The following is a 19,989-nucleotide window of genomic DNA, read 5'->3' as shown; positions in this document are numbered from 1 at the left end:
ACCCCACCAACCTTACTGTAAATCATGTCTGATGGCTGCTTACTTCAACACTCCTAATACTTTTATATATTGAATTTTCCATTCCTCTTGCAAATTGTTGAAAAAGAGAAAAGGTTGAAAAAAAATACCTGAGAAAATAATTTCCTTTCAGAGAGCAAAGACTGTTCTTCTTTATCAAAACTTTTTTAGGGGCACCTGGGTGGCTCAGTCATTAAGTGTCTGCCTTTGGCTCGGGTCATGATCTCAGGGTCCTGGGATTGAGCCCTGCATTGGGCTCTCTGCTCAGCGGGAGGCCTGCTTCCCCCTCTCTCTCTGCTTGTGTTCCCTCTCTTGCTGTGTCTCTCTCTGTCAAATAAATAAATAAAATCTTAAAAAAAATCTTTTTTAGATTTATTTATTTGAGGAGGGTCGAGAGAGAGACCCCACAGAGGGAGAGGGAGGAGAGATTCTCTGCCAAGCAAGGAGCCTGAAGTGGAACACTTTCTTCATCTGACGGAGCAGAGCCAGACTAAATGAGTTCGTATAACATTTTAAGTCTGATTTAAGGAAATCAATGCCAGATTATGAGCTTGTGGAGGGTGGGACTGGATTGTAATCAAGCCAGAGCTCAGGGATCTAGCACTGCTCCTGTCCTGGCACATGCAGTTGCTCAGTAGCTGATGTAGTCAGTTTATACATTAAATTAATTTATTTATTATTAATTTTAGAAAAATATTTATTTCTTTACTTTAGAGAGAGGAAGAGAGCAAGAGCAGAGGGACAGGGAGAGAGAATCTGAAGCAGACTCTGTGCTGAGTGTGGAGCCCCACATGGGGCTCTATCTCATGACTCTGAGATCATGACCTGAGCTGAAACCAACTGTGCCACCCAGGTGTCCCTGATGTTATCAATTTTTTTTTTTTTTTTTAAATTATGCCCCTACTAGGTAACGTGGGCTGGGGTTATAATGACCCATGGGATCAGGTGCCTGTTCTTAAAGCTCTTAGAGACAGAGGTAGAGACAGTTATGTAGAATAAATTTTTCTTTTTTAAATTTGGGAGCCTTGCTGGACCCATACACAGAAGTCAGTGAGAGAGATAGTGTTTATTTCCTTGAAGATCCTGGGGGATTGGACTGAGTCAGGAAAGCCTTACTAGGGCAGATGAATTTTTTTTTTTTTTTTTTAACTTTAAGTAATCTCTACATCCAATGTGTGGTTTGAGCTCACAGCCCCAAGCTCAAGAGTTGCATGATCTACTGACTAAGTCAGCCAGGTGCACCTAGGACATCTGAATCTTAAAAAATGACTTGGTGTACAATCAGTAGAAAAGGATTCATACGTCCTGTTTCGGCTTATTGTTTTCAGTTGCTCTGGTTATGGGTATTTGGAATTATGTTCTTTTAGATTTTGGGATTGAATATGTGTTTCAAACTCGCTGGTAACCTCTAGGTTTTTGAAAATTCACTTAATTTATGCCAAAATGTAACTTTCTGATTAAAAAAAAAGAAGAAGAAAGAAAAATAAAGAGTGACTTTCAAGTAGTGCTGTTTCATAGAGCTTTCTGCGATGATGGACAGCTGTGTTGTGGAGTATACAGACATAGATACATATGACTCCTGGGCACTTTTAATCTGACCAGTGTGATTGAGGTATGGAATTTCGTGAAATTTTTGTCAATTTAAAATGTAAATAGCCACATAATTGATTTTAATTATTTATTATTTAACTAATAATAAATAAATAACTTTAATTAGTTTAAATTTAAGTAGCCACCTATAAGATAAACTAGTTAGCATTAGAACACTAACAAAGATCCACTGGGCATCACAGTTTAACAAGAATTCAGAGGGAAAATAGATGAAGAAGAGATGAGATATAATTTCCTTGAAATATTGAAGTTTTTTGGAAGCCTGGGTGTCTGAGTTGTTAAATGTCTGCCTTTGGCTCAGGTCCTGATCCCAGGTTCCTGGGATCAAGCCCTGCTCAGTGGGAATCCTGCTTCTCCTTCTCCCTCTTTCCCTGCTTGTGTTCCCTCTCTTGTTGTGTCTTTCTCTGTCAAATAAATAAATAAAATCTAAAAAAAAAAAAAAAAGAAAAAAAAAGAAATATTGAAGGTTGTTAATATCAAGGGGAGTATGAGCCTGGGAAAATATTAATTTTTGTATTCTTCAAGACATTTTTCCCAAGTGCCTGGAATATGGCAAATTGGTTGACTTCTCTTTGCATGGGCAGTTATGTAGAAGATGTTCTGTGAGCAAGTGTGGTGATCAGTGTGGGAGGCATTGTTTATACTGAAAAATTTTGTTTGTTTTCCATTGAGGCATTTTATTTTCACATGTGTATTTTCAGATCCTTAGAAAAAGAATCCCAAGATTTTCCTTCCTGTGTATTTTTGTAGTCTTCACAGTCTATGATATTAGCTGAGATGGTCAATACCTAAAACCAAAGTAATGGGACAGAAACAGATTATTCTGCCATTTTTCTAGAATTTTCCGTCGTACATCAAACCTGGGGATGATCATTCCACACTTATTTAACCTGCCTATAATGTTCACAACAATTTTTCCAGCTCTGCGATCATCAGTGGTTTCAAATTCGTCCATGTAACCATGCTTCATCATCACAGCTGGAATCTGGAGGGTGACTTTGGAGCACGACCGCATAAGAATTTTGGGGCATTCTTTATGCTCCTTAGAGCCTCAGCCAGGACATTTATGCACACCATATGGTGGCCCAGGAAGATGGCAGAAAGAGGTGGACAGTTTTGATTATCCATCTGTTCAAAAGCTGTTCCAATAACAAGAGGTTTACAACATGTTAACATGGAGGCCGCTTTTAGGCAACCAGCACTTGAGCAATGGACACCTGAGTAAGGTGGAGGGCCCCAGTGACCCTGAGTGGAGTGCAAACAGACCCCTTAGGTGACCCACGCCAAAACAACCATAAACTCTAGCTGGCCAATGGGTTACTTTACAGCCAGCACAGCTGCCAAAAAAGGAAAATTCCATATGTTCCCATACCCCTTAACTTCCCCCCTTAACTGCAGCCCTCTACCACTGCCTCATGGCAGACAGTCTCTCCTTTGCTCTCCCTTCCCGCGATTCCCTTGCAGGACATTCAATAAACTATCTCCTTTATTCTGCCTCCGGTGAATTCTTTATCACCCATGCTGCTTGACCTCCATTTGATCGGGTTGCAATTTTAAAACGTAGATATGGATTAGCAACGTCCAACTAACATTTGTGAATGGCAGCAGCAAATGCATCCTGAATAGGAATTGGGAAAGTATCAAGAATACTTACTTTTTAATGGCTTAAGGGGTTCAGGAGTCTCTCTCTCAACAAGACAGAAACTGTTCTCAGCTCTTCCAGGCCTTTTTATAGGGTTTACAGTGTTCAGTCTTATTCTCTTTACACGAACAAGTTGATTTGGGCTCAGGTGAAGAAATGAGTAGTTTTGTATGTCATTATGTATTGTGTACATTATTCAGAACCCCTTCCTTTCTTCAGCAAACAATGGTACCGTCATGAATTTAACTCAGTGGGCCTCAACATTTTTTAAAAAATATTTTATTTATTTATTTGGGAGAGAGAGAGAGAGCGTACCTTAGCACGGGCAGAGGGAAAGGGAGAATCAGACTCCCTACTGAATAGGGAGCCCAATGTGGGGCTCAATCCCAGGAGCCTGGCTGGGATCATGACCTGAGCCAAAGGCAGAAGGCAGATGTTTAATCGACTGAGCCACCCAGGCACACCGCCTCAACCTTATTTTTAGCTCTAGTACATTGGAGAGCGGGAAGCACTTCCTTTTGGGTAAGACACACTGTCTAGAGCAGGTGTCAGGAGAGGGGGAGAGGAGGAAGAAGTGGCCTTCAGGAGAGTCCTAGGGCAGGTGAGGGAGTCTTAGGGAGAAGAGGAGGGCAGGATTTATATGGACGATTTCTTCAACTTTGAAAAGGACTCACAAAAATATATACATACTTTTATCTTTCTACCGCTTAGATGTAAGCATTCCTCTGGGAAGAACTGTGTAGTTGGGCAGACGGAAGAAGAAAAGAAACCGAGTTTTCACAGCTTATCTTGCTCTTCCATTTGACTTTTGTTCTATTTATTAGAGAGAGAGAGTGCATGTGCGTGCACATGCGAGTGAGGGGAGGAGAAGAAGGAGGAGGAGAGAGAATCTCAAGCAGATGCCGCACTGAGCGCAAAGCAAAGCCCAGACAGGGGGCTCAATCCCATCACCCTGAGGCTCATGGGGCTCAGTGACTGAGCCACCCAGGAGCCCTTGCAAGTAGCACCTTTTTAAAAAATAATTAAAGTCATTAGATTTAAACCAGATGAAAATTTGAAAAGCTACCCCATTGTTAGCATCTCCTGAATTACCTGAGGTTAGTAAAAACTGTCTTCCTATAGTGAATATCTGTTTTAACCTGTAAGCAGCCTCCCCTATGGTCCTCTCTTAAAAGCTGGAAAAAGCCTGGAGAAGAATGACCACTCCTTCTCTCTGATGTCTGCCTCCTGTGAACTTTTCTTATCTTCACAGCTATTGTGCACTTGATCTCATTTCCATGGCTATCTGATTCCTCTGTGGGTTTCTCAGCTGAGGTACAGCTGGGGTGGAACAAAGGGCGTGCCCTGAGCTGTTAGCATTGCATTTTCATACAATGTCCTCCTGCCGCTGTTTAACAACCTTTGGCTTGGTTTGCCTGGAAGTGTATGGTGAATCTTACAGTAGGACACTTATCAGGTGTTCCTTAACTGTAACTACCATCGTACCAACCAAGTCTCGGGACTAAATACTAAGTTCCTAGTTTTTAAAATTTTAATTTACTGATACCGTAGTTAATGCAACAATATTGCGATAAAATAAAAGAATTTGGACAGTACTCTAGTCTCTATGTGTGTTACATGAATACTTCAAGTAGTCTGTGGACAATTTTTCACTTCACATTTACTAACTAAAAGTCAGCTAGCCATATTCAGTGAAGGAATGCAAGATTTGATGCTTTTGTAAAGAAGGCAATCACAATAGACATGATGACGACCAAGTAACGTCAAAATATTAAGGTTTAACTTTGGCAAAGAAATTTTTATCCCAAACTATAGGAAATTTCTGATGAAGAATTAGTAAGAAACCAAAGCTATGAATTTATACATAAAAACTATATTCAGATTAATCTCAACGACAAATATTGCCTTACTTTGACTTTCCATGAGGGACAAGAAAGGAGGAAGCGAGAGGAATGTGTGCTGTCCACCTAACTGGACCGAACCAATGGATAGAATGCTGGAAATACAGGAATAAACCTTGAGCTTAATTTATGACAGTTTTTTTTTTAAGATTTTATTTATTCATTTGACAGACAGAGATCACAAGTAGGCAGAGAGGCAGGCAGAGAGAGAGGGAGAAGCAGGCTCCCTGCTGAGCAGAGAGCCCAGATGCGGGGCTTAATCCCAGGACCCCTGAGATCATGACCTGAGCCGAAAGCAGAGGCTTTAACCCTCTGAGCTACCCACGCACCCCAATTTATGATAGTTTTTAAAAAATTAGTTTTGAGAGGGGCACCTGGGTGGTTCAGTGGGTTAAGCCTCTGCCTTTGGCTCAGGTCATGATCTCAGGGTCCTGGGATGGAGCCCCCATTGAGCTCTCTGCTCAGCAGGGAGCCTGCTGTCTGCTTCTCCCTCTGCCTGCTGATTCTCCTGCTTCGTCCTCCTGGTTGTGGGCATGCATTCTCTCTCTCTCTCTCTCTCTCTGACAAATAAATAAATAAATAAATAAAACCTTAAAAAAAAATCTCTCTATCTATCTATCTCAACAGCAAGGGTAAACAGAACACACATTCTCTCTGTGGCTTTGCCTTCCTGGCCGATGTTGTGGTTCTATGGGCCAGAGAGAGGGTCTGAGCCAGTGGGCCCAGCAGTGGGAGATTTTGAGGATCTAGACATACGCTTGCTCTGTGGGAGAGGCACAGATAGCTAGAGCTAACTAAAACTCTCCAATTTACCTGATGAGGGACTACAAGGTGAATATCATCAATGAGTAGCTGATTTTAAGACTTCGTGAATATGGAATGCCAATATACATCTGTATGTTTTATAAAGCATGAATATCTAGTACCTTCTGGATTTTTCCATATCTTTCTTTCTACGTTTGGCACATTTAGGTTGTATTTTATCTGGTTGGACTATACTTAAAAGACCTTATGAATTCTGACCATGTCTCAAATCACTTGCTTCTATGCTTAATTTCTTTGCCTACCTTATTTGCTTTCTCATCTCTAATACAGTTTTTAACATTCTCAAATAATGTGACATACACACATGACAAGTATCTTTTAATTAGAGCAGTTTACTCTCTTTTGATTTTTTGTTACTGTGGAGGCCAAGAAAAACAAGGCTGTACCCATCTCGAGTCTAGCTCTGACATAAGTGCAGCCATCTTGATTTCTTGGGTTCTGACCTACTCAGGTTAGCACTTTAAACAGTCCCTCTCTCCTTTAATGATTGACTTAAAACTCCTGGACTCAGCTGTCTCTGTCTTTCATAACTCCCCTACACATTCCTCAACTGACCAGAGTTGACCTGAGTAGGTAGGAGCAACTCTAATGCCACTATGCAGCAGGAAGAAATTGCAGAAGATGAGACCTTCCACCTTCAACAACCTTAAAAATTCAAGGGTCAAAATTGTTCAGGGGGAAATGTGGAGGCCGAGAAAATTAAGGCCATCCCACCTCAAATTTAGCTGATCTGGGAAATAGAGGCAGAAGAAAATCATTAAAATTCCTTACCTACTGACAAGCCCTTGACACAGACAGAGTGGCCCTCCCCTGGGGACTTAACTGCCCTCACCTTGAGGTTTTGCTAAGGACAATCCTAGCCTGACCAACCCCCTACCCCAACAGGTCCGACCAAGATCCTGTTAGTCTACTTTAACAATTCCTTTATCTCTTGCCTCCCTGTCCGAAGTAGTACTCCGGAATAGAAGAGGGCTTAATTTGTTGTTCTTCCAACAAGGGGGACTATGTGCCACGTTAGGAGAAGAATGCTGCTTTTATGCCGACCATACTGGGGTAGTGAAAGAATCCATGGCTAAGGTGAGAGAAGGATTAGCCAAGAGGAAGAAGGAGAGGGAGGCACAGGAGACTGGTTTGAGGCTTGGTTTAAAAGGACTCCCTGGTTCACCACCCTAGTTTCTACCTTAGTTGGCCCATTTGTTTTGTTTGTGCTCATTCTAACTTGCATTCTGAATAAGCTTATTAATTTTGTAAAAGATCATGTTAATACCGTCCAGCTCATGGTCTTAAGACAGAGTATGAGAAGTTGCCTGCTCCTGAGGACCCCTACGACTGCCCTACAAATGAGCAAGATTCCTCATTATGAACAACTGAAAGGGGGAATGTAAGAGTGGGTTAGCACGAGTACCGCCATCTTAGCTTGGGCAGCCGTCTCAGGCCCAAGGACTGAACTTTCCCCTACTTTACTTTAGCTCCAGGGACCCCCACCCTGCTTTAGTTCCAAGAAAGGACCCTGCACTGCAACACCCCAGCAGCAGCTAATCAGCTTAAACCACCAGGGATGCGCCAAGGGGACCAGATGTTGAAGAGAGCTGATCTTACTCAACCACCAGGGGGGTGCAAGCCAAAAGTACGTATGGTCTCTGGAGTGATGGAAAGTTACGTGAGTTGGATGTTTTTTAAAAAATGCTATATAAACCCTTGGCTTTGAGTACTCGGGGTCCTTGTTGGAACCCGCTGCGCCAGGCAGATACTTGGACCCCAGCTAGCTGGAAATAAACCTCGCTGTGTGACTTGCATTATCGAGAGTGTTCTCTGTCTAACTGAGGGGTGGTTGACTCCGTACCCTAACAGTTACGTTGAATGTTTTTGAAGAGCCTAGACTGGTTATCCTGTAGAATATCCTGTATTTTGGATTTTTTATTTGTTTGATTGCTTCTTCATGACTAAATTCAAGGTTAAACATTTCTGGCAAGAATTTTTGATAGATGCATCACACCAGGTGACACCAATGTTACCCTCTCCTGCTAAGGCTGAATTTGTTCCCTTAAACTTGTCACTGCCAGTCCCCGATCACAAAGATAATCTGTAGGGGCCTTTTAGACTTTGGAATAACCTGTATCCCTATAACATTGACCTGGTGGTTTTTGCATCCATTAATAATCATTGCCTGAATTAGTGATTACAATGGGGGGGTCCAAATGGGGATTTTCTAATTGTCATTACTTCTACAGAATTCTTCTACACAGAAGAGCTCTCTCTCTTTCCCTTTCATTTCCTTGGGAGTATCCTTATGATTCCTTTAGGAATCTACATAATTATCTTCTAGTATTTGCACACTTTCATTTTCTAGATTTTGATTTCTTACCCATTTGGTTGTTTATTTTGGTGCTCGAACTAACAAAATTTAATTTCCAATTAAGATTGTACTATATTGCTATCTAAAAAAATCTGATTTTATTTATTTATTTATTTATTTTTAAGATTCTTATTTATTTATTTGACACAAAGAGATCACAAGTGTGCAGAGATGCAGGCAGAGAGAGAGAGGGGGAAGCAGGCTCCCTGCAGAAAAGAGAGTCAGACCCAGGGCTCAATCCCAGGACCCTGAGTTCATGACCTGAGCTGAAGGCAGAGGCTTATCCCACTGAGCCACCCAGGTGCCCCTAAAAAAAGCTGATTTTAAAGTGAACTTCTCATTTGATGAAGCACTCATGTAGAGAATGTATAAAGGAAAACAAAGTAACAAAATCAGGAAGACAACTAGCATGAAAATGGGCAAGAGCCGTTGAAAAAACATTTCATGCAAGAGAGAATCCAGGTCCTATGTGGAAAGGTACTTGTGAATTAAAACCACAGTGATGAGATTGCTTCTCCACACCCAAGAGAGGTGGGCAGATGGGAGCCTGACAACGCTGTTTGCAGGGGATGAACAAACATGAACACGAGCGAAGGGTGTGCCCTGCTGAGAACCACTTTGGAAGACCCCTTGGCAGGAATTATTACACTTAAGGATGTACTTTCTCTATGACCCAGCAATTCCACCATTAGACATGTAATTCAAAGAATTGAGTGAACATTTTCCTAGTTGATGTGTGTATTTTCATGGCACCTTTACTTTTATAATAGCTTTAAACTGGACTTCTTCAACAGTAGAATGGATCAATTAATTGTGGCATATTCATAAAAAGGAATATGTTATAGTAGCTGAAATGAATAGGGACATGTGCAACTACTTGAAGGAGCCTGGCAAATATAACGGTGAGTGAAAGAGATCAGAGGCAAGAGAACATTTCATTTATATAAAGTTTCAAAATAGTCATAGCTAAATATATTAGTTATATTTATATATATAATATTTAGGTCGAATACTTGGCTGCTGAAATTATAAGGAAAAGCTGGGAAGTGATGACTAGTAAGTCAAAATATTGGTTATTTGTCTTGTGGGGGAAGAGTTTGTGAGTGGGAAGAGGAAGACAGACAAAGAGTTTTGGGCATGGGGTGCAGTGTTTTGTTTACATTATATAAAATGGTTAAGTTGTACATTTATATTTTAGATGCTTGTGTTATATTTGTAATAAAAGAGATTTAAAAATGCTTAAAAATCCCAATAGACTGGATTACAAAAAGGAAATGATGAGCAAAGGATATAGATATTTTATTTATTTATTTGACAGAGATCACAAGTAGGCAGAGAGGCAGGCAGAGAGAGAGGGGGAGGGAAGCAGGTTCCCTGGGATCATGATCCAAACCAAAGGCAGAGGCTTTAACTCACTGAGCCACCCAGGTGCCCCAGAAAGAGGTTCTTTTTTAAAAATGAAATTCAGACTATGATTATAATTCAAAGAAGAAAACTGTCCCCATTTAAAAAACTGATGTGTCTGTACATACAGGAAGCTCGCCTTTAAAGTTTTCTTTCTGTCCTTCAAGTTTATAAGATTTGGGTCAATTATTACTGTCAGGTCAACTTTTAACAGAGCAGCGCTTTCATCGCCCTGCCCCTCTGAAGCAAAAGTGCCGGTGGCTTTGTCAGCACCCAGCAAGTAGAAGCCTCTCCCTATTCCTGGGCTAGGAAACCACGTTGTCCCTGCTCCTCCCGACCAGTTCCTGTGCTTCAATCAGGTCATCTGTCACTGTCGCATATCTTAGAATCTGACTCCCCAGAGTATAATCCACTGCAATCCAGTCCATGTTCGACCATGAACAAATTGTCCCAGTTCCTAAAGTCCCAGCTCAAGGGCTCCCTCTTCTCATAGAGCTTTGGCTAAATGCAACACCTCGCATTCCTCTCCGGTCATTAAAACAGTCATGGGTATGATCTGGCCAACAGTGGGGATTTCCATTCTGTGGTGCCATGGAATATTATCGTATTCTTTCTGGTGTTTTCTGCCTTTTCCCTCAAAGCAGACTGCACTCATTTTGAGGGCAGAAGCAATGGTTAAATTATAACCATACTCCCCATTACTTCTTTAATGTACTGGTTATATTATAGAACTCAGTGAATTTATTTGTATATATATATATATATATATATATATATATATATATATTTTAAGATTTTATTTATTTATTTGACAGAGAGAGACACAGCAAGAGAGGGAACAGAGCAGAGGGAGTGGGAGAGGGAGAAGCAGGCTCCCCATGGAGGAGCAGAGATCCCGATGGGGGACTCCATCCCAGGAGCCCCTATAATAGGGTGCCCCTATAATAGCACATTCTTAGAATAAATTCCTGTATCAAAATATGTAAACATGTTTCTGTACTCCAAAAGTAAATTGATAAAAAGCATGAATAAAGAAGATACACACACAAATGAAATTCACAAAGAATATTTTACATACGTCCACTCACCAACAAGCAAAGAAATGCAAATAAAACCAAAGCTGTACATAATATTATGTATAATTTGTGTGTGTATGTGTGTGTGTGTGTGTACACAGGCACATATACATATATATACACATACATATACCTGATATACATTTAAAAACCTAAAATAAAAATCTATATGAAACACCTTGTCAATATTGTTGAGAGCACTTTGCCTATAAGAATTAAGAGCTTTGGAGTAATTTTTTCTCATTTTGTTTCATAACCTTTAGTAATAAGTAGAAGATATTACCCCTTTCTCATAAAGTTTTGTGCTATGTTTCAGGAAAAGAGGGAACAAGAGTGGATGCTTCCTACCCATCCCTTCTCCCAAAGGTAATGACACCGAATAGAAGAATATGGAAAAAGAGAAAGACTAACACCCAGTTATCATAATCCTGTTTGTCTGGCCTCCTTACAGTCTTTTTCAAAAGCACATTTGCTAGTCTTGTAATATATCATTATGTCTTGCTTTTTTATATAATATTTAATGGAAGGAGTACTTTTTGATGAAGAAAAACGCATTAATAAAACATTTTCTGAGGAGCGCCTGGGTGGCTCTGTCTGTTAAGCGTCCTACTCTTGATCTCCGCTCAGGTCTTGATCTCGAGGTCTTGAGTTCAAGCCCCGTGTTGGGCTCTGTGCTGGGGGTGGAGCCTACTTACTAAACAACAACAAACAAACAAACAAACAAAACATTTGCTGAGCACCACCTGTGTAGAAGGTATAAGGTGAGGAAGACAATACACATTAGGAAGGCAGAGTTCTAACAATACCTAACTTGATGATGATAGAACAAAGATTTTACCAGTGAATAGCGCTGTTAAATCAGGGCAGGAGACCAATGCGTATTTATCGAGTAGCTGTTCTATGTTGTGCCCTCTTCTCAGTGCTGGGGATCTGACAATGAACAAATCAAAGGTGTGCTCTGTACAGCCAACTGTCAGTGACGAAAATAGACCGGTAACAGCTAGACAGGTGTGTAACTGACGACAGTGCAAGAAGCAAAAGAGTGAGCAATTGGAGAATGATAGGGCTGTTCTTTGAGCAGACATCTGATGAAATGAGGGATAGAAGCTTATGAATGGAGGGGACAAGAGAACTCTCAGGAGAAGGAACAACAGGTATGGTATTGTTAAGTCCACATTTTTATTCTCCAATAATGTAAGGTTTCTAAAGAGATGTTACATGGTGTCCTGGTCTTTTCTTTGTTCAGGCAGGAAAAATGGTAGCTAGAAATAGGTTGAAATGATGATATGGTATCTTGGATTTTTAATCTCATAAGCTAAGTACAGTTGACCCTTGGACAACATGGGTTTGAGCTGTGTGGGTTGAACAACATGGATTTGAACTGTGTGGATCCACTTATACCCAGATATTGTGGATAAATATAAGTGCAGTACTGTAAATGTGTTTTTCTTTGTTATGGTTTTCTTTTCTCTAGCTTGCTTTACTGTAACAATACAGTATACAATACATATAACACACAAAATACGTGTTTAATCGATTGTTTATGTTGTTGGTAAAGCTTCTGGTCAACGCTAGGCTATTACTAGTTAAGTTTTTAGGGAGTCAAAAATTATATGTGTGTTTTTGGCTACATGAGGGTCTGAAGCTTTTACCCCCGTGTTGGTCATGGATCAACTTAGTAGATTTGAGATGTATTTTTTTAAAGAGATTTCAGGACACAGAATACTGTTGAAAGTTATTCCAGGTGTGGAGAGAAGTGGGTGAGGAGGATGGTATCTATCAGGAGGGCTGAGTTCTACCGCTACCTACTCTTGACTTGGAGAACAAAACCCGTTAGCTGTGAATAGGATGTACAAATGTTGAAGTTCCGAGAATTTTATCTGGAATGAACTCCCCTCACCTCAATGTTCTGTTTAGATTTCAACTATATACATTTACTTCATTAACATATTTTATTCCATGATTTATTGTAACTGTTAAAATTTTCCACTGTTTTCAAAACCGACTTCTGACTTGCCATTTATCATTACCAATATGTAAATGCAAAAGGTTTTTTAGATATCCAGGTTTTTCTTTTCTTTTTTTAAGATTTATTTCTTTATTTATGGGGGGGTAGGGAGGGGTAGAGGCAGAGGGAGAGAGAGAATCTCAAGCAGACTCCCAGCTGAGTACATAGGCAGTCGCGGGGCTCAACCTCAAAACTCTGAGATCATGACCTGAGTTGAAATGAAGAGTAATATGCTTAACCGACTAAGCCACCCAGGTACCCCATTTTTTAAAAAATAAAATATTTAAAAAAGGCAAAACAACAGACAGAACTTTATAAATGAGTCATATGTAACCACATATACTTTTGAATAGGGAACTGGGGAAGGATATATGCTTCATGCCAGTTCACTGGATGCAGATATCTGGTTCCTGGTATGCGTCAGTCTCGGGCCTGGGCTGTTTTGGATGCATGCATAAAGTGGAATGTGGACCTGTCACAGACTGACTGCTTAAGTAGTCAAAACTCACAAAGCTGAGGCACAGGGAATAATAACACCAGGCAGTTTTAAGTGCTCAGTATATATACACTAATCCTCCCAAAAAACCTATGGGGGTAGGTGCTATCACTGTTCTCAGAGTGACAAAGTGATGTGTCACCACATAGCCCAAAAGCTGCACACTGGACTTGAACTGGGTTAGTCCGTGAGCTGCTCTCAACCACCACATGCTTGTGCTTCTCTGGAAGGGAAAACTTTGGGTCTTACAAAATCTCCAAGACCTCAGATAATTCTCTTCTAATCATTTTCAAGTTTCCGTGTGGCTTCACGATTTGGGCAACATCAACCACACTGGAGGGGATGAGGTCCCCAGGCTGCAGTGGTGCACGCATTCAGAGCACTCTGGATTCAAGCAATGCTTGTCCTCTTTGCTCTCCTAGTGACTGAACGATTTTTTAACTCTTGTTTATTGTCATTCTCTCAGAACTCAAACTGGAAATGCACTAAGTTGACCAAGTGCCGGATGAAAAAAAAGTGGAAGGTTTCAGAAGTTAGCTTGAGGCTCCTGCAAATCTGCAAGCTCTGAGTCCTGCTCCCCCCACAAATTTCCCTCTCCCCCATTTGAAAAGCATCCCCAGCACCAGGCAGGTGCTCCCAGTGAGGGTCCAATCAGATGCAAATTTCTGGTTCCAAGTTAAGATTTTTTTTTTTTTTTCATTATCTATCACCTAGCCTCGAACTATCAGGAGAAACTCTCCACCTCCAAAGACAAGGCACTTTATTTTCACACCTGCAGACTAGTGAGGAGGCAGGATAAGAGGCCCTCTCAGGATCAGATATTATGTGACAGACCATTAGAACAAACATATATGGACCCCTTATTTTGTATAAAGCAATTGCAAAGAGCAGTCTGCTCCCACTAAAGGGTGGTAGACTTCTTAAATCCTGCTAATGAAGTTTCACAAGGAGGGTTAGGATTTGGGAATGGGGGATGGAAGGGGCTGTCTGGAGGACACACAGTTTTCCTTGGTCCCAGACAAATTTGGAACGCCTAAGGAGGAGACCCTGGTCCTCGGCCAGGATGCCTCTAGCCAGGCTCACTGTACTTGGCTGATCCAGACTAATGCTAATAACTTAGGGCTTCTGTTCCAAGCCCACGAGTTCACTTTGCTCAGTTCTAAAGAAGGCTCAATTCGCAGCCTGGTTTCACTGCAGAAAGTGCTTGACAACATGGTGAGAGCTAAGATTTTTAAAAAATCTCGTGGTTGATCTGACCCCAGCTTTCAAGAAGCCCGTATTCATCATTCTTGGGAATTTTGACACTGGGTTCTCTCCCTGCCACTCCTCAATGCCCAGCAAATTCGTTAACTCCTTAGCATGTTAGGAAATGTAAGCTATTAAAAAAAACACACACATAGCTGGAGAAATGGTCCCAGGCAATGCGACTCACTCTGTAGGATTATTTCAGTGGTTGCTCCTGGAGAAACCTGTTACACCTGTCCCAGCTACAGTGATTTTTCTGCTCTGGCCTAGTTCCGGCACCACCACTGGCCACACGGGGGGCTCTCTGGCACACAGAGCACACGTCCAGGATCTTGGGAGTAGCTTGTTGACTTAAGGCCAGACTTGACTTTGCCTTACTGAGATGTTTCTTAGCCGGGTAGGGATTTGGATAATTGTGATGACAGAACTGCTGTCACGTTGGGTGAACAAGTTTTAGTTTCCACTACACGTGGAGTCCTCACCAACTGCCTCTTGTCCTCACTCACAGCTGTGGTTTGTTTGCTGTTGTTTTGCTAACTTAAGGTCCAATCCATTACCCCAGAACTGATCAACCTCCCAAGCTCAACTGTAAAGCAAAAGTTCATATTCTGAAACTGGGTAAGCCCTGAAATTGCTCTCAAACACGTTTTTCCTATTTACCACAAATGTAGATAGGTCTGTGTTAAGTGGACAAGAAATGCAAGTTTTAGTCTGGCAAGTAAGATCTGGGGAATTACTGAATGCTGCATGATAGAACTTTCTTTTTTCTATTATTTAGTAAGAAGAGAAAGAAAATTTTTATAGACAGCAAATTTTTGAAATATCCCACCCACTTTTGAATAAATTATTCTCATGTTTGATTTTTCTCTTGGGAGATTCTTCTCTCTTGTTGGAAAGCAGTCAGGGAACTCTGATAGGATGCTAGGTAACTGTCTTTAAAAAAAAAAAAGAAAAAGAAATCAAGGTTAAGGGGCACCTGGCTGGCTCTGTGAGTGGAGTGTGCAACTCTTGATCTTGGGGTTGTGAGTTTGGGCCCCACATTGACTGGGTGTAGACATTACTTAAAAAATAAAATCCTTAAAAAAATTTTAAAAGCAAAATTAAGACTCTTAGAAAACTTTCATGTAAATGGAGCCACAAATTATGAAATTCGTATGTTTTTAAAAATGTAGTGATAAGGGCATCTGGGTGGCTCAGTTGTTGAAGCATCTGCCATTGCCTTAGGTCATGATCTCAGGGTCCTGGGATTGAGCCCCACATGGGGCTCCCTGGTGAGTGAGGGGGAGCCTGCTTCTCCCTTTCCCTCTGCCTCTCCACCTGCTCATGCTCCCTCTTTTCCTCTCTCTCAGATCAACAAATAAACAAACAAATAAATAAATAAAATCTTTAAAATACTGTCATTCTGGATTCACGCACACACAGAAGAGATATAAATATGTGAAGGGTAAGGCAGAGTGAGAGAACTGGACGTCTCTGTGCTTAGATGACTGACCCTGGTCACCTGGGTCTGCTGCCCACTTCTATAGCCCCTTTCTCTGTAGTGTCTCTAGGCTGCTCCCCTTAAGTAAATTAAAATGTTCCTCCAAGGTTCCTTTTAGCTTGTATTTTTTTTTTTTTAATATATGCAAACAGTTTCACACCACTTTCGGAGTCTCCTTTGGGAGGTTCATTAAAACACCCTCTCCTGGAGGGGAGACCTTCTTCAGAGAGTTATGTCCCTATATCTATCATGTCATCCTCGCCTGGACACTGGGTCAGTATTTTAAAATACAGCTAACAAAGCTGTATTTTAAATTTTTGTAAATTTATAAATCATTTATGAATTTATAAATCATCTATAAATTAAAAATCATTTATAAATAATTTATAACTAAATGATTTATTTTGTTTTGTGTTTGGCCAGTAACAAAGTTTGTGAAAAAAAAGGACATATTAGTTATTTCAGTAAACAAACAACATCCCCTATTATCTCTTGATTTTTAATTTTTGTTAGAGTTAGTATTAGATTACAATAATAACTAATAACTCTCATTGACAATTTGAATATTCCTTCTGTCTCTTCACTTTAAAGGAGAGGCAGAGGTATTTAAGTTAGCCTGGGGTTAGATTCTGATGGGAGTGACAACTTGCCCTCAAGTCTTCTATTTTTTTTTCTTTTGGATAATAGAGATGTTAATTCACTTGGTTTTTGTTTTGTATTGTCTAACATGGCTTGACTTTTTAAAAATAAATTTTCTTTTTTTTTTTTTTAACTGTTTTCGATTTCTAGGAGAATTGTGGCAATAGTAGAGTTCCCACATACCCTGCATCCAGGTTGCCCTGTGATGGATATCTCATGCTGGCATGGCACATTTGCTACAATTAATGAACCAATATATTACTATTAACTAAAGCTCGTACTTTATACAAATTTCCTTAGTTTTTACGCAATGTCTTTTTTCAGTTCCAGGATCCCATTCAGGACACCACGGTACATTTGGTGATCATGTCTCCTTAGACTCCTCTTGGCTAAAACAGTTTCTCAGACTTTTCCTGTTTTTGATGACCTCCATAGTTTTGAGGAATACTAGTCAGGTATTTTGTAAAATACTCCTCAGTTGGTTTTATTTTTCTTGCTGCTTTTCTCATGATTAGTTTAGCATGGGGTTATGGGTTTACAGGAAGACCACAGAGGGAAAGTGCTATTTTCATCACATTGTATCAAGGCTATATGATGTCAACATGACATCACTGTGAGTACTGACCTTCACCACCTGACTCAGGTACTGCTTGTCAGGTTTCTCCACTGCAAGATTACTTTCCCCCACTTTCCACATGGTCGTCTTTGGAATTAAGTTACTGTGTGCAGTGAACACTTCAGGAATGGAAAGTGCATTACCATGCATTACCTCCCTAAAGGTAGAGTATCGACATAAATTATTTGGAATTCTTCTGCACAGGAAATTGGCTTTTCTCCCCCATTCACTTATTTATTCAATCATTTGTTTGTATCAGTATGGACTCATGGATATTTATTTTATATCCGGAGTTATAACCTAATACTAATTTATTTACTTTGTAGCTCAAATTGTTCTAGCTTTTGCTATGAAGAGCTCTTTCATCAGCTCCCTTGGCATATTCTCATCAATGTAAGTTTTTGTTTTGTTTTGATCATTTCCTTATTTCCTGGTACTACAAAATGCTCCAGGCTTATCTTGTATATTCCCTGCCCCAGTCCTAGAATCAGCCATTTCTCCAAAAAGCTCTGGTTCCTTTTATTGGTGGAAGATATTAGAAACCAAGGTCATGGGGCACCTGGGTGGCTCAGCCTGCTAAGTGGCTGACTCTTAGTTGGGACTCAGATCATGATCTCATTGGTTATAAGGTGGGGACTGGTTCCAGCTCTGCGTTCAGCAGAGAATCTTCTTTTTTTTTTTTAAGGTTTTATGTATTTATTTGACAGAGAAATCACAAGTAGATGGAAAGGCAGGCAGAGAGAGAGAGGGGAAAGCAGGCTCCCTGCTGAGCAGAGAGCCCGATGCGGGACTCGATCCCAGGACCCTGAGACCAAGACCTGAGCCGAAGGCAGCGGCCCAACCCACTGAGCCACCCAGGCGCCCCAGCAGAGAATCTTCTTGAGGATTCTCTCCACCTCCCCGTCCCCCTGCTCATACACAAGGCATAGATGTGCATGTGCTTTCTCTTTCTTTGTCAAATACATAAAAAAACTTAAAAAAAAAGATTTATTTATTTATTTGTTTGACAGACAGAGGTCACAAGTAGGCAGAGAAGCAGGCGTGGGGGTGGGTAGCAGGCTCCCTGCTGAGCAGAGGGCCCTATGTGAGGCTCGATCCCAGGACCTGAGATCATGACCTGAGCCCAAGGCAGAGGCTTTAACCCACTGAGCCACTCAGGTGCCCCCATAAATAAATCTTTATAAAAAAAGAAAAAGAAACCAAGATCTGGAAACTAGGTGCACTTGTTGCTGCTGGGGTGTCATTGTTTCTAGGCCCTTTTAGCAGACAGGCAAGGAATATATATATCTATATATAGATATAGATATATATATCTCGCCTGTGTATATACACATATCTATAAGCATTTCCATATGTAGCCATCTGTACCTGTAATTAAACTAAACATGAGGGGTGCCTGGGTGGCTCAGAGGGTTAAAGCCTCTGCCTTCGCTCGACCTGGGATTGAGCCCCACATCGGTCTCTCTGCTCAGCAGGGAGCCTGCTTCCTCCTCTCTCTCTGCCTGCCTCTCTGCCTACTTGTGATCTCTAGCTGTCTAATAAATAAATAAAATCTTTAAAAACAAAACTAAACTAAACTAAACATGGGTCCATGCTGAAGCTCCCAACTGCACACATTACCCCATGGATCACACACGTCATCCTTCCATTTCTCTTTCAGCTTCTCTTCCCGCAGGGAGAAATAGGACTCCCGTCATCAGCCATCCATTTGCTTAGTTCTTCCATTCCAGTGCACATGCAGTGTGGGACCAAAATTGTTAACATTAACCCCACGGGAAACACCTTACCAATCAGAGGACAGTGGATCAGGTACAGTTTTATTTGCCTTTAATCTTACAGACTTCAGTCATTTCCAAGGTTACTTAGGTCAGCACCTTGCCCTATCCCTGAACCTTTTAAGGGTATTTCATACATTTGTAGTACAGTTAGAGTCTGTACTAAAGTCTTGTCACAGTCTGAATTCCACTCTGGGATACCCTGCCTCCTGTGATTTTTAAAAATTTTGCATGTATTAAGGATCACTCTATGCTGTGAAGGTCTGTGGGTTTCAACAGATGCACAGTGTTGTATACAAACAACCATGGTATCATATAGAATAGTTTCAGCACCCTAAAGAAAATGCCCTGTGCCTCAACCATTCAAAACCTCACCCCCACCTCGGTAAGCGCTCATTCTTATCATTGATACAGTTTTGCCTTTTCCAGGAGGTCATATACCTGGAAGCATACAGTAAGTAACATTTTCAGATTGTATTCTTTCAGTTAGTAATGTGGGTTAAGACTTGAGAGCTCATTTCTTTTTTATCTCTGAATAATATTCCATTGTGTGGGTGTACCAGTTTGTTTACTCATTCACCTATTGAAGCATATTTTGGGATGCTTCCAGTATCTGGCATTTATGGATAAAGATGTTGCAAACTTTCACATGCAAGTGTTTAATGTAGACATAAATTTTCAAATAAGTTGGATAAGTAATTAGGAACATGATTATAGAGTCATACGGTAAAATTTTGTCTTCTCAATTGCTATAGTATTTTGCATTTCCCCCAGCAGTCAGTAAGTGGTTTGCTTCCCGCCCTGGCCAGCAATTGGTGTTGTCATGTTGGGGGCTTTTAGCCATTCTCATAAGTATGTCGTGTCACTCATTATCGTGGATCTTCTACTTTAATTTCT

Source organism: Mustela lutreola, chromosome 3 (assembly GCF_030435805.1).
Source record: "Mustela lutreola isolate mMusLut2 chromosome 3, mMusLut2.pri, whole genome shotgun sequence".
NCBI lineage: Eukaryota > Metazoa > Chordata > Mammalia > Carnivora > Mustelidae > Mustela > Mustela lutreola.
The sequence above is the reverse complement of the archived record's forward strand: the minus strand, read 5'-3'. Positions refer to the sequence as shown.